Raw genomic sequence first — 15,006 nt, 5'->3', positions numbered from 1 at the left:
AAGGGTCTGTCCTTTGCCACTGGGTGTCTGTCTGGACGGGAAGCTTTGCTGACCGCCGTCCGGTTTGCGTGGATGTTCTGTCAGCGGCTCAGGCAGGTCTTCCGCCAAAGCCCGTGCACAGACGGGAGACTGCAGCCCCGGCCAGCGGCCCCCCAGGCGCCTGCGTCTCCGGAAGGACCACCTTCTGGGGCGGACGCTCCCCGCACTTCTCTCCAAGGGCTCCCCCGCGCCTCCTCCCGGAGCCACTTACGGAGCCCTGCCCTGGGGCATTTGCAGAGCAGGGCTCCTGCTTCATCCATTTCCTTTCCCTGGTGAGCGCCCCTGATGGACGTGCGAGGCAGCTTTTCAAAAAGACAGATAAAAATTAAAGAATCAGACGATACCAAGGCCTGGCATGAGTTGTGACAACTCCCCAAACCTGATGTTTCGTTTTAACAGGTCTTCACGTTCATCACATCTGGTGGCATTTACAGATGTGACATCCTCGCCCATCACGGCCAGACCAGCGCCTGTCCTGTTTCCCAGGACAGAAACTCAAGCTGCCCGCTTCCTCAGATCATCTTCTAAAATCTTGTTCGACCTTCCATAAAATATGAACACTTGCTCCAAGCTGAGCGATGGCTCGGACACGCTGAAATTAGCCCCGTTCTACCCCCGTGACTGTTTTCTTGAGTGTGTTAATGTTGACAATTTTACATAACAAACACATTTCCCAAAGTTTTTTAAAAGCCTGTAATCTGTCATTTTTTTTTGGTACCACTGAGACCTACATCACCTTGAAAGAACCGACCAAGTCCTTTGGGGAAGGAGGAATTAGACGGAAGAGATGGGGACGAGGCTTTGGACGAGGGCAGCACAGATTTCCTTTTTCAAATCATGGTTGAAAACAGTTAAAAATTAATAGAAAATTCACAGACATAGAAAACAAACTTACGATTGCTCGGGGGGAGGGGATAGGAAGGGACAAATTGGTAGTTCGAGATTTGCAGATACTGACTACTGCATATGAACTAGACACACAGCAAGTTTACACTGAGAACTTAGGGAGCTACGTTCAATATCTCGTAGTGACCTATAATGAAAAAGAATGTAGAAGAAACACGTGCATGTGTGTGCACGACTGAAACAGGACGCTGCGCACCGGGAACTGACACAGCACAGCAGACTGACCTCACTTCAGTAAAATTAAATGAAATTAATAGAAAATGCAAGGTGTGCGTGGTTAACTTTTTTCAGTCTATTTCCCTAAGCAAGGTTAAACCTAGTGGCACATTAAACAGGTTCAGTAAATAACTTTGTTGTACATCAATGGTCCACAGACAGAAAAGTCACATGATTTCTTTAACAAAAGGACAATATCGTTCAAGCTTGACTGGAAAGGTTTTTACTATAATTCTGTGAATTCTGCCTGTGTGTCTGTGTGTCTATGTCTCTGTGTGTCTGTGTGTCTCTCTGCATGTCTCTCTGTCCACCTGTGTGTGTGTGTCTGTGTATGTGTGTGTCTCTGTGTGGACGTGTGTGTGTCTGTGTCTCTCTATGCCTCTGTGTGTCTGTGTCTGCGTGTGACTCTCTGTCCGCCTGTGTGTGTGTGTGTGTGTGCGCGCTCTGAGACCACGCGCCACGTCCCTTGATACGGCTTCTCCGCTCCCGGCCCCCCTGAGTTCCTCTCCTAAGGTACCCGCGTCTGCTGCGATTTCTGCGGGCTTACTTCATGACTATGTATTGCCGGGTACAAAGTCAAACCTGATAAATTAAAGACCAAAAAATAAAAGCAGAGAAGTGGCGGGCTGCGTCCTTTCTGGGTGAATCACAACGAGCAAATAAATGCATAGGCGACCCTTTATTGTCCCCATCGTGGAGAACAGGGGCCGGGCTGTGGGGAGGAGTTCTCCTTAATCAGTAATATCCATCTGCGGCCTTTGTTTCCCGTCCCCGGGCCGCACTCTCCTGACCAGCGTGTTTACCTAGGTCCCCTGGAAGCCCAGAAGCCCACAGGTCAGAGAACGGGGTTTTGATGGATTATGAGATTGGAGCTGTCCCTGCCGGTTGACAGCTTTTATTGGCTGGGAGGATGAGCCTGTAAACCTTTATATAATTATTGTATTAAAGACACTGGGCCTCTGTGTTGCTGGGCTTGTTCAGGAATCAATGTGAAGATAATTTCAAAAATGAATAGTACGTATTGATCGCCCCACGGTGGGGCCTTATCAGTGTCTGGGGCCGGCGACTGCGATGATAACTTCAATGTCATTTATGGTGATATGATGCGTTCTGCCAAGCAGCAATTTAAACAAAGGGCTGATTTAATTCACAGTGGATTTTTGTAGTGTGATGGGTAATAAATCACAATCTATGTAATTTTTAGAAATGAACACATGTTGGCAGTGGTTCAGGGCAGTTCCAGAGAGATCTGGAAACGGCCCGGGAGGGGACTTCAGCACAGAACCCCTCTGAATGATTGGGCTCTGCTTGATTCTGGCATTCACATGACCTTGGGGTCTCTGCTGGCAGCTGCTGGTTAATTTTCTTCACTGAGGACACAGTTTAACTTTCTATCTGTCTGCCAATTACCTGACATTTTCAACTTATCACCTTCTATTTTTTAAATGATTGGAGGCACATCCACATTTTGACATTTTTTTTAAAGCGAGCATTCATTTTGTTTGGTGCCGAGGCATCTCTGCTGTACGATCGATCCCTTTTTGCTAAAAAAAAAAAAAAAAAAAAATTAGCACCAGTTTTTGTAACCACAGGAAAAAGAAACCCAGCCATTTTTTAATTGCCGTTTCTAACACATCTTTGGGCAGATGTTGTCAACGTCCAAGTTTCCACCTTCAGGGCTGGACGGACAGACACACGGAGACTCACAAGTGGCCTCTCCGGGAAATCAGACTGCGTGGTGCTTGTTGCAAGAGGGTTTTCCTCTTTAAAAACAAATCGCTGTGGAGTAAATCATTAAGGATGTGGACGCCACGTGACTGCGCCGGCGAAGCCCTCCGGAAACGGGAAGGCTGGCCGCCGCTGTGACTGGTGACTTGTTGAGTTCAGCTATTATGATATTAACAAGCGCACTTTACGTCCGCTCATCTCAGAAGAAGGGAATTGAGGTATTTCCAGGCTATGGGGTGCAGGTCCCCAGCAAAGAGGCTTAAAGGATTAGAAACTAGAAATAGGACCCAGGCTGGGTCTGCAGGGGGCAGGGGTTGTCTGGGATCCACGCCGAAGTTTCAGGTGCAGAAACGGTGGTGGGCGCAGCTCGCGGCTGGCCCAGGGCTCCTCTGCCACGTCTGCTCCCGGCCTGAGCAGCTTGGTGGGGCGGCCCTGGGGCACACGGCCACGGGGAAGTGAAGCGATCTCATGTCTGCGGTCAGTTGTTACAGTGACTGGTTCAAGGACGTGCTACTGGGGACCGTTTCTCTCGGTTCCAACTTGGGGCTCCAGGCCTGAGCCCGGGGCGGGGGGGCATTAGAAGAAATCTGTGTGACCCTGTCTCTTAATTTTTACCTTACAAGTTTTTTTCCACATTTTGAATCTCCCCCTATTTTCGAAAAGTAGTCATGAGGTTGTAAATTTTCCTTTGCACACGGTGGAAAACCGTCTACTTTATTTACATAATTTACTTATATCATGTTTTTGAAGATTTGTTCTCATAGTCAGCATAAACAGTTCTATGCATTCACCCCGAATTCAGTCCATTTGAAAAGTGCACTGCTTGATACAAATTATCCCACAGACCCCAATCCCACCTCACGACCCGCATCTCCATCTCTGAGTCCTTGAGGCCGCCTGCCTCCCATTTCTCAATCACATTCATCTCTTACCTCGTGGAGAACAGTCTCACTGTCTTTCCCGTTCCCTCTTCTGCCGCCCTGACTTCATCACAGAAAGCATCGTCCCACCCCCATTCTGTTATCTTGAAATCACATTGCAAAGATGTCCAGGTGACCCCACCCCCCGTCCTGGGGATCCAAGCGCATCCCAGGTAGGAATCCCACCTTCTTCCTGGGCCCTAACCTTTGCCACACCCGCCTCCTGGTGGCAGAGACTCACTCCCCAGAGCCGCCTGCCACCCCGTTCCCCACGGCGGCCTGAGAGGGCCTCCCGGGTCTGCAGCTGTCTCCTCTGAAGGTGTTGCTGAGAGAAGCCTGCTCCTCCCTCACAGGAACCTGCTGGGTTCTCTAGCTTTGACTTTTGACGTTCAGGCTAGAGTGTGACTCTTCTCAGCAAGCACTGAAGGACATTTGCTGCAGCAGACGCTTGCTCAGGCCCTGCTGAGCGCCGGGCACGGCGCCAGGTCCGAGAGCTGCAGAGACAAGGGGGGCTTCTGTGTCTAAGCAGCTCCCCACCCAGAGCGTGGGGGCCGCGTGTGAGAGGGCAGAGCCCACCCGATGGACACAAGCAGAGAAACAGTGTGCGGAGGATGTTTGTCCAGCCCTGAGGACGCAGTCGGGCTCCCAGAGAGGAGGGCGGGCCACGACCTTGGCTCCAGCGGGTGGACAAAAGGAAAGACGTTTAGTCAAGAGGGAACAGCGCATAAGAAGAGGTGAGGTCGTGAGACAGCGTGCAAATTGGGCGGGGACAGAGCAAGTCTTCACTGAGACATGGGGCGGGGACGGGGACTCCGGCCAGTGTGAAAACGGCCGGCATCATTTTTAGGGACAGCAGTCATCTTTAATCCTACCATTTCCACTTTCCTTGGTTCTGATGAATTTCCCATTTAATAGCCTCCTTCGCAATCATTTTGGAAAGTCGTACCAGTAAAATACTGTAGCCTTTAAATTTTACCCAATTTAAGGCCTCATTACCCCCCAAAATGAGGATACGGTTGTGTCGTAGCTCCGTGCTGTGCACGACCCAGGGCACAGCGGACGAGGACGTCGCCTTTTGGCTCATGAGGTTTCCAATGTTCTCAGCGTCTCCCCCCAAAGGTAACAGGAGAGGGAAGTGTAACTGACTGACTTTTCAACCTGAACGTGGTGTTTCTCCTCTAAAATCGGAACTGTAAACTATATGAAAAAACCCTACGTTGTATTATTTTATGCACAGGTCACTTTGCTTTGATTTCAACATGTTCTGGAAAAGATCCTTCCGGGAGAACATGTAGCAGGAGGGGGTGTGACCTGGGGATCTGTGTAATTTCAACAATTATAATAATTGAATCTCGAAGCATGGCTCTAAGAAGTAGAAGTTCCAAGTCTTTCAAGCAACGTGCTTTGTATTAATGAAGATCGCATTTGCAGACCCTTTTATTTAGTTGTGTGTTTGTATATTTACTTTCTTTAGCGAACGATTTAAATGTTGGGCTTTCTAATCTTTGCAGTGGGTGGGTCGAAGGAGCCTCGTTACTTTATTGTTGCTGCCACTATTAATAACAGGGGCGGCTCCCACTTACTGAACACTTCCAAGTGTAAACTGGCACTGGGACTGCGTTTTTCACAAGCAGCCACATCCCAGCTTCCAGGACTCCCTGAGACAGTGGTGGTGGTGATTCCCGTTTTACAGATGAGGAGACAGACGTGCAGACAGTAGCCACCTGGCCACGGCCACACGGCTGGTCGGGTTTGGCCGAGATCCCCTCTTGGATCTGCCGGCCTCCAAAACTGAAGTCTCAAAATCAGTGTAACCTCCAACTAATTACTTTTTCCTCTAAGTGGATTGCGATGTAGACAATTTTAAGGAAACAAGAATTTACGTGATCTTTTGAGACCCTGAGCACAGGATATCTCATTATATTCCTCCACTGTCTATTCTGGAAACATCAGCTCTCATGGTTGGGGACAAAGGACAGCAAACTTACGCTTTATGTTTAAACGAACAGGTTCAACGCAGGTCTTCCAAAGTCCCGTCCTCTGCCTCCCTGGTGACACACTGAACCGCCGGTCCCTGCTGGTTTATCAAACCAAACACAGTAAATTTGCTTCCTGCTCCCACCCCGATCCAGCAGGTGCCCCCCACCCCCACCCCGGGGAACAGACCCACTGAGAAGGAACAGTCTCGGGTCTGCTCCGCCCGCAGGCCCCTGCTTGCCCCGCCCCGCGCCTGGCTCCATCCAGCTGTCTCCCTGTGAAGGAAAGCCCAAACCTTAAGGTGCTCACTGGTCTCACGGGCAGAACAGGCCCCCGGGGGCGGGAGCCTCCTTTGCCACAGCCTCCCCCGGCCGTCGTCCCTTCTTCACGCCCCGTGTGATAACCCTTCCGAATGTAGTCTCTCCTTGCTGAGTCTGGATTTGCTTTTTATCAATTAATTAATGAATGAAATTGACATACAGTCAGTTGCAGCGTGTCAGTTTCTGGTGCGTAGCATCATGTTTCCGTCACACGTGTGCACACACATGTCCGCTTCCATGTTCTTTTTCACTGTCGGCCACTGCAGGGTGTTGAGTACAGTTCCCTGCGCTCTGCGGTAGGACCTTGCTGTTTATCTCTTCTACGTCGAGTGGTCAGCATCTGCAAATCTTGAACCCACAATTTATCCCTTCCTGCCCACTTCCCCGCCAGGAACCATAAGTGTGTTTTCTGTGTCTCTGCGTTGGTTTTATTGGACACCAGTCTTTCTCAATATAGAATAAATGCTACTCAATTTATTGAACTTTATTCAGCAAACTGCTTCCTCTTTGGGTTAAAGGACCTCATTTCTACCCAGGCGGCAGCCGTGTACACATCTCCCCACTGACCCTCTCTTTCAAACTTCCCACTAAGGGTCCGTGCCTTGGTTTTGGGAGCCTCCTGCACAACTGTTTTAAGTGGCACAGGTTCTGCACGTGAGGAGCTAACAGAGCAGGCGGCTTCACTGCCCTGAGCTGAGAGCTCCGTCCAGTTAAACAAACTGCTGCAGTGCCTCCGCCTCTGTGCCCGCGGGGGCTGTGAGCGGCAGTGGCAAGTCAAACACGGCAGCTCAGAGGACGGGCCGAGGGCAGGCCACCGGACAGAGGACGCGGCGGGGCCCCACCCGGGCCCGAGGAGAGGCCTGGCCCGGGTGCAGGAAGCTTGTGCGCAGTGCCTGCTCGCTTGTGTTAGTGGACGAGGTCAGAGATGCGGATAAATCAATGTATCCACTATCCTAAAATAATTACTATTGATCTATGGACGACTGGAATTCTTGCCTTTATATCTGAATATTGATATATATGACACCCTGGAAATCAGAGTCTTTGAAGTAAAGTGATGATGGCACCCTCTGAAGATGCCCATCTGCAGCGCACCCCCCCCGCCCCCGCCTTCCGCGCCCTTCCTGGCCCGCCCCGCCCCCACGAGGGACCACCTCCTGGAGCTTCAGCCGCTCTGGGTCCTGCTAGAAACACGGGGCTCATTCCACAGGCCCCTCTTTTTGAGGGGCCTGCTGGCACAGGACTCTGCGGTGAGGGGAGGGGAGACGGCTCCGGCCCGGGCAGAGGAGGAGTGGGTGCAGGTCCTGCGTCCAGGACTCAGTCGCATAAAGGAAGATGCGCTGGGACCTGCTGGGACGGCGACGGGGGAGGGGCAGCCCGCAGGGCTGTGGTTTTCAGGGACGGGGCAGCTGCCTGGCTTCTGAATCCCCCAGAAGACCAGTGAGACCAGTGAGACCCTGGGGGAGCCCAGCCCGTCAGCCTCCCCAGGCACTGGGGAGAAGAGGCGGAGTCCGGGGGGGGCAGGAAGACACCCAGCCCCTGATGACTCACGGGGACACCCCAGGGCCCCCGCTCAGTGAGCCAAGGGCGGGATGGCGAGGCTCACAGGCCAACAGCTAAGTAAGAGCCCCGTGTATGCACGTTGCTGACCTGCAGGGACTTGGCAGCCACACCCGGGGGTGTGAACAAAGCTGACTTACCCTCACCTGAGAGACTGCAGGCAGCTCGACAGAGGATGTGACCTTTTAGACGGGGAAAGAGAATGGTGGGGTCCCGACAAATGCCTTAGGAAACCCACTCGGCCGAGGGAGCTGAAGATGGAGAAAGACGGAGAAAGTGGCTGGGAGCCCCGGGAGGCCTGTAGACCTGTGTCCTGTAGGCAAGAAAGGAGCCCAAGACGTGTGGACAAAAGGAGGGCATTCCTTCTCGAGGAGGGATTGCTCAGCAGTGAGGTAGCAGACGGCTCTGAGGAGCTGGGAACAGAGGCACCAACCGGAGAGTGGCTGCCGCCTGCGAGGCGAGGGACGCACGTCTGGTGAAGCTCAGGGCAGCCAGAAGGGCTCCCGAAAGGAGCGGACAGGATTTGGGGCCCAAGCAGAAGCGAATTCTGATGGGGAGGAAGGAGCCAGACTCAATCTTCTTATCCACAGACCATTAACCAGAATAAACAGGCAAGGAGAGCTGGCTTAGGAGCACTTTCGAGGGCCGTACATGTGGGTGTCAAAGTTTTGTTTGTTTTTGATTGTAAATCAGCATACATTTTAAATGATCTGCAACATGTAACAAAGTAGAAACCAGGAATGAAAAACAACCATAAGTGACCGTAACTATAACTTCTGAAAAATAACCCTGGTTTTACCGTTTCTGATCTGTTGATTATTAAATATTATGTTCCCGTTGGCTGCAGGTGTCATTTTCTATGTAGGAGCAAACACAATGCCTGCCACCTAGAAGGGACTGAATAAACTTTTGTCATGTAGATAAGTTTCCTTGGCAGGAATTTAGATCATATATAAAAATAAAATATATATTATTATAACCTGTTTTAAAAGAAATTAGTGATTTTCCGTGCCTGTTAATATTCATTTAATAATTCCATAACATGCATTTACCATGATTTTAACCGTTCTTTATCCTTGCAGAGTTTAAGTTATTGGTAATTTTCATTGTTAAAATGTGATGACTATTTTACAGAGAAGAATTTGGTTTATTTCTGATGCTTTGTTTGTAGAAATTAAAATCCATCTGTGACACGTTCTGAGGCTCCACCTTTAGCCTGCTCTCCAGTTGGAGCTGTGTCACAGCGGTAGGAAACGGGGAAATCCTAAATCTACGTTTCATAATCCTAATCTTCCCACGACCATCATGTTTTTTTCCTTCCCCTGGAGAAAGCTCAGGGATGCTGGAAAACGGCTAACGGTCCAGACCGAGGTGAGTGGATAAGAGAGAGGGCTGGTGAGAGCCCTTGGCGAAGGGCCCTCGTGGGCGCTGGGACAAGTGAGATGGGCTCCCCAGAGACGGGAGGAGGCTCCCGCGGTGGAGCCACAGGAACAGGGCGCCACCTAGGAACACGCTGTGCCAGTCCCGTGTCCACTCCCTCTCAGGACGAGGCCAGGGCTGGCAGGACTGACCTGGGGTTGTGGGGCTGTGGGGCTGTGGGTCTGGGTCAGGTCCTGCTCACCAGGAAGGTGCGGGGTGAGGGGAAGCTGACTTCGGGGAGCCCACAGCCGCTAGAGGGAATGATCGGTGTAGAAAGAAGCCAGAGGGAGGTGGCGTCTGGAGTCGCCTTTCCAGGATCAGAATGTCTACCTACAAGACAGTTTTCCCCAAAGCCTTTTTTCATGCTTTTTGATGCAGTGGCTTCCAAAACGGTGCTTCTGAGACAGACTTGAGTCACCACCCTCTCTTGTTTACAATGTTCCTGGATATAAAAGTCAAGATCTGTGCACTGAGACTGCGTGAAAATCCCTTCTTTGGGTTCAAGGGGTGAGCGGACGAGGCAGGGTCTTGAGACACAAGGTGAGCAGGACCTAGCACACCCTCTCCTCATCGGCTTAAATCTTAAGTGAGCAGAGAGTTCACCGCGGCCCTGAAAACAGTATTTCCTGCTGCCGAGACGTGAGTGAGCTAATTGCGTTCTAACTAGTTCACCCTACAAAGAATTTTCTTTCTTTAGGTGAAAAGAGCTGTGATTTATCAATTTTCTTTTCTATTATTTGCTACAGACTTTCTCCAGCATCTTCTTCATAAATCGCCTCTTTACTGGAACTGATCCTGGAATCACAGGGTAATTGTGGACCGCAGGACACGTGTGAAACGAAACAAGCCCGTTTAACACGCCGCGGCAGGTGGAAGGGGTCCTTCCTCGCGGATTTCAGGACAGCATCTCTCACCTGGGCAGACAATCCAACATAAAAGGTGACAGTACCAGGCAGCAGGCACTTAAAAAAGATTGCCGGGAGATGCTACAAAGAACTAAATTAGTAAAGGAAACTTAATTATCTTGCCTCCAGCTTTCCTCTGGTCAGTATCCCAATTGAACAGAGACAAAACTCAGCATTTTTATAAATGCGCTGCTTCACACATACAATGATTCTTTTCTCAGCCATCTATCTAGAAATGTACTGGCCATTTTTTTCCCTTTTCTTTAGATTTAGAGAGGGTATTACACCACATTCATTAAAATATAAAAATCTACACTCCCCCTTTTTCCCCAAAGCAGCCAATTTTGACTTTTTTCCAAACTAAGAAAATGGGAACAAAGACATTTTTAAAGAAATAAATTATGAAGTGTCGCGGTGGTTGGAGGGGTCCTGGTGAACCTGGTCCACGCTGGGAAACTGTGTGCATCTTCCTCTGACCTCCAGGACCAGGACAGCATGTTTTCAATCTCTTGCTATTCCACCTTTTTTTTTTTTTTTTTACTATTAGTTAGTGAGACGTATGATTTTTAATTCCTAAGTCATCACGGAACCATGACAAACGATGTGAAAAGACCCAGCGATGACGGAGCAAAAGGAAGAGAGCCGGATGAGTCCTGGAGGCCGCTGGGCTCTCCGCCAGCCGAACAGCGGGAAGGCTGCCGTAGGGACGGACGCACTGGCTCCTTTAGGGAAAGCTCTCATTCAATGGTGAGAAGAGTGGTTTTAAGAGGACTGCCGTCAGTAAACAGCAGCGCCCCGCTGCAGAGCACAGGGGGCGATACTCAACACCCCGTAGTCCCCTGTCATGAAGGGGAGCGTGAAGAGGGCTCTCGTGTGTATGTGGAGGGCTGACTCACTCTGCTGCGCACCGGAAGCCGACGCAACACTGCCGACCTCGCTGCTTCGGTGAGGGGGACCACCGCTGAACGCCTCCGTCTGCCCTCGTTAGGCCTCGTGTTGCTTCCGAAACCTGCTCATTCACTTTTTATATATCACGTATTTGAGGCAGTTGGTGGACGCTGTTACATAAAATAAAAACCTTGAAGATTTTATATACGTGTATATGTCCACATACTAATTCTCTAGTTTCCTGTGCTCTGAAGATCACACTGCTTTGAGGCAAAAAAAGAAAAAACCCACAATATCGTGGCTGTGAAAATCAAGAGAAAAAACACAGCAAAGCAGCTTTTTCAGTAACACCTGTATGTCACCTTCCTCGTGCACCCAGGTGCATTGCGCTGATTGAGTCTCACTAAAAAGCAGCAGAGACAGACAGAACCCCGGCCTCGCGGTGGCTCTCAGGACGAGTGCACCAGCTCCCGGTGTGTCTGCCTCTGTGTGCGTCTTCCTGTGTCTTGCACACACACATGTACCCGTCCCCAGCACACCCCTGCTGATCTTCAGGGCAGTATTTATCTGTCTACAGGCCTAACTATGTGCCAGATCATTACTAGCTCAGGGGGAATCATTCAAACCAATGCAATTTACTCAATATTGGTCAGTTTGACTCCTGACCCCGGTCCCTTGGCAGCGTATCCTTGGCAACCCGCGCCGTGTGTGAAGTCAGGATGTGCTCATTGGTCTCATCCGTGACAGCTTGCTGAAGGCTGCTCAACAGAGGCTGGTCTTTTCACAGAAAATTAGAAATCCAATAATATACGATATTCTGATCAGATTGGTATTTACACCGGGAAGGCCACCAGCACGAGCGCTGAGTTCGGGGCCCTGAAGGAAGCCACCGGCCCCCTGGCAGGTGTCCGGCGGAGGTCGTGGAACAAGAGTTATTTTCTTTGTTGTTTTGTTTTGGTGGGAATGGGGGGAAGAGAATGTCTTATCACCTGTTTGTGAGATCACTTCAGCTGAAGTGTACGAGCCGTTCCCCAAATTGGCAAAATGAACCAGAAAATGTTGTGGAAAATTCCTCTAGGAAAATATCACATCATGTTTTCATGTCTGTATTTTAAATAAGCGTGGTTACAGCGAAGGCCACCACGTCTATACGGATAGCTGAGGAACTGCCAAGGTGGCCAGTCGTAAACACAGGATGCACCGTCAGGACCGCCGGGGAAATTCTGAAAATGCCGCAATGTGCAGGCTGTTGTCGCCAAGTGACAGCCCAGCTCAGGGTGCTCCGCCTGAGGCTGTAGCACGCCTCCCAGTGAACTGCGGGGAGACTGGGGACGGTGAATTATTACCCGGTGAATAGCTTGACGTGCCCTCACAGGAGACGTCTCGCCGCCTCACGCATGCTCCCCGAGTGCGTGTGAAAGAAGGCTCACTTCGCTGACACTGGAAAAGGTATATTAATTTTATGCTTGATTTCTTTTTTTGAGATTCAGACATAACGGGCGTTCGCCTTCCTGTAAAACGGAAGAGAACTGAAGAACATCTCTGGAGTCCTGGTGAACAAAGTGACAAAGTCACATGGCATTGCGGCTCCCGGAACAGAACGTGGTTGCAGACACACTCCCAGCGATGTGCCCCCATGAAAAAAGTTCCAGAGCAAAGAGGGACACCCCCCGGAGGCAGGAGGACGGACGAGCGTGGCCAGCGGTGCTCCAGGAGCCAGCTCAGCTTTCCTACCAGTTTGCTGGAGAACAGACCTGTGAGAGGCTTCCCGCATCCCGGCAAGGACGGCAGCGGGGAGGACCCTCCCGTGATCACCAGGTCCTGGGAATGTGAGCGTGGGCGTTCCGGGCAGTCTTTCTTTTGCGTCTGTAAAATCTAGTCACTGACTGTGGTGAAACCACATCGTTTTGATCCTCTGCTGAGGGACAGGTGGCGCATGTGTGAATTTGGTCAGTGTGCGCCCTTGGGTTAGATGCCTGATGTGCGTGACAGGGCGGGACTCTGAGGTTAGGACCTGCTTGCTTGGCCAGACCTTGACCATTGAAGGGCATCCCCGGAACCAACACGCTGAATGCTCGATGGGTCATTTTCACTTCCTGCTGTTTCACATTTTCATGCTCTGTGTCCTTCACCCCAATCCACTGATTTTTCCAGCAGCAAACTATGGAAATGCCTCCTGCACTGTGGGGTGCAGTGCTGTTTCCTGGGCGCTCCTGCCAGCGCAGGAGCGGGGTGCCGCGGGGCCACAGCGCCAGGCGGGATCCTCCGCCATCTCTAGCCCACGGGGCGCCTGCCCACCTGCCCAGTGCTCCTCCCTGGGGTGACGGCTCCCCTCCCTCCACTTCCTGCTTGACCTGCCAGACCACACAGCGCACAGCCTGGCTCCCACCTTCCCCATCTTCCTTCTAGCAGAGGCGGCTCCCACAGCCTGGGATGCTTGTCCCGCAGTGGTGCCCCTCGTCCCCTGCCTTTTGCAGCTCTGGGCTCCTACAGCGCATCTTCAGGGAAGGTGGCCCTGACTCCGGGCTCCTCGCAGCTCCCCCTCCCGACTCGCACCCCACAGCCTGCTTCTTGATGAGGTGCAGCCGGCTCGGGTCCTTTCCCTCTGTGGACGCGTCATTGAGATCACGTGCACCTGCTGACATCTGTTCCTCACTGCAAGACAGGGAGCGGGTGGACACTTGGGCTTCCATCAGTTTGAACTTGCCCGGAAACTTCCACAAGGAGCAGGAAATAGGTGCTCAGTTAAAATGCACCAGACAGAACGGAGTAGACGGCATCTCCTGCCTGCGCTTCCTCCCCTCCCCACCCCCCAGCTCCCACACTGTGTGTCTCCGTTTTGTAAGAATGCCACCTGGCCAGACACACTGACACAGCCGCTGCGCAGGGCTGCTTCCCGGGCCCCTGGCCTGTCTCCATTTTCAGCTGTTTAAGGCGTCATCCTCTGTGTTTCTGACTAAACCTCCCAAGAGGGGAGGAGATCTCATGGCTGTTCAGGTAGTTTGTGGGCTGGTCCCCTCTGCCACTCACGGGGAGGCAGGGAGGGGTCCCTGGTGCAGCATGGTCCTGAGGGTGACTGAGGCCGGCCGCGGAGTGTCAGGGCTGCAAAGTCCTGCACCTGTAGCAGGTGGTGGCCAGCTGGTCTCGGGACGTCCCAACCATTTACAGACACAGTCATTATTCATTTTATGATTAAAATGAACCATATATGTGATTTTATGACAAGTAAATAAATAGAATATATGCAAATATATAAAATGAGAACTTTTAAAACAAAAATAACTTCCCATGTGTTAGATGATGTGCATTATGACACGGGGGCCCGTTTTTGTAGCCATGTATGGTACTGTTACCAGGATTCAGTAACAAAACAATAACTATGTTTCAGAAATTCTGCCATAAATAAGATCGTGACAGTTACAGTGATGAAAACACGTCCTTTGCCCTCAAGGAGCTGATATTTTTCCTATAAATTTTACTACGAATTTTACCCTTCTCAATATTTTGTTTTATGCATTACCCTTATGCCTGGTGAGAATAAAAAAAATCTCTCTAAAACCTTACATTGTTGAGAAGTTTCTGTGGTTGAAACCAATTTCACATTAAAAAAAAATCAAGTATATATATTTCTGGAAGCATCAAGTTACTTTGAAAACAGAGCTTTTTAACTAAGGGGACTTTCAGTCAGACCTATCCCCTTTTGTCCTTTCCGCATAGTCACAAAAAAACAACAAAAAGTTACAGAAATTATCTGAAAAATTATGCTTTTAGAGAAACCCACAGGTGCATCAAAAACAAATTTATATGCACAGGAACACTTCCTTCCAGGGGTGGGCTTCATTAGAGACAATGGCCAGTCACCACCGTGTCGCTGGTCAGGGAGCCACGGTCGCCTCTGTGAGCGTTGCGGTGCTGGAGGGACACGTGCTGAACTCCTCGTGTGCCGCGTCTGAAGGAACTTTCCGCATCCTCTACAGCAGAGGTTCTCAAGCTGTGGTCGAGGGCAGAACTCATTCTTGGAACAGGATTCGGATGTGAAACAGCTGGAGGTGCTCTGGGAGCTGTGCCCACGCAGAGCCCGCTCCCGGGCCGTCCCTGAGACCCGGCCGCGAGTCCAGCCCAGGCGAC

Source organism: Vicugna pacos, chromosome 30, assembly GCF_048564905.1.
Source record: "Vicugna pacos chromosome 30, VicPac4, whole genome shotgun sequence".
Lineage (NCBI taxonomy): Eukaryota > Metazoa > Chordata > Mammalia > Artiodactyla > Camelidae > Vicugna > Vicugna pacos.
This window is presented reverse-complemented; position numbering follows the sequence as displayed.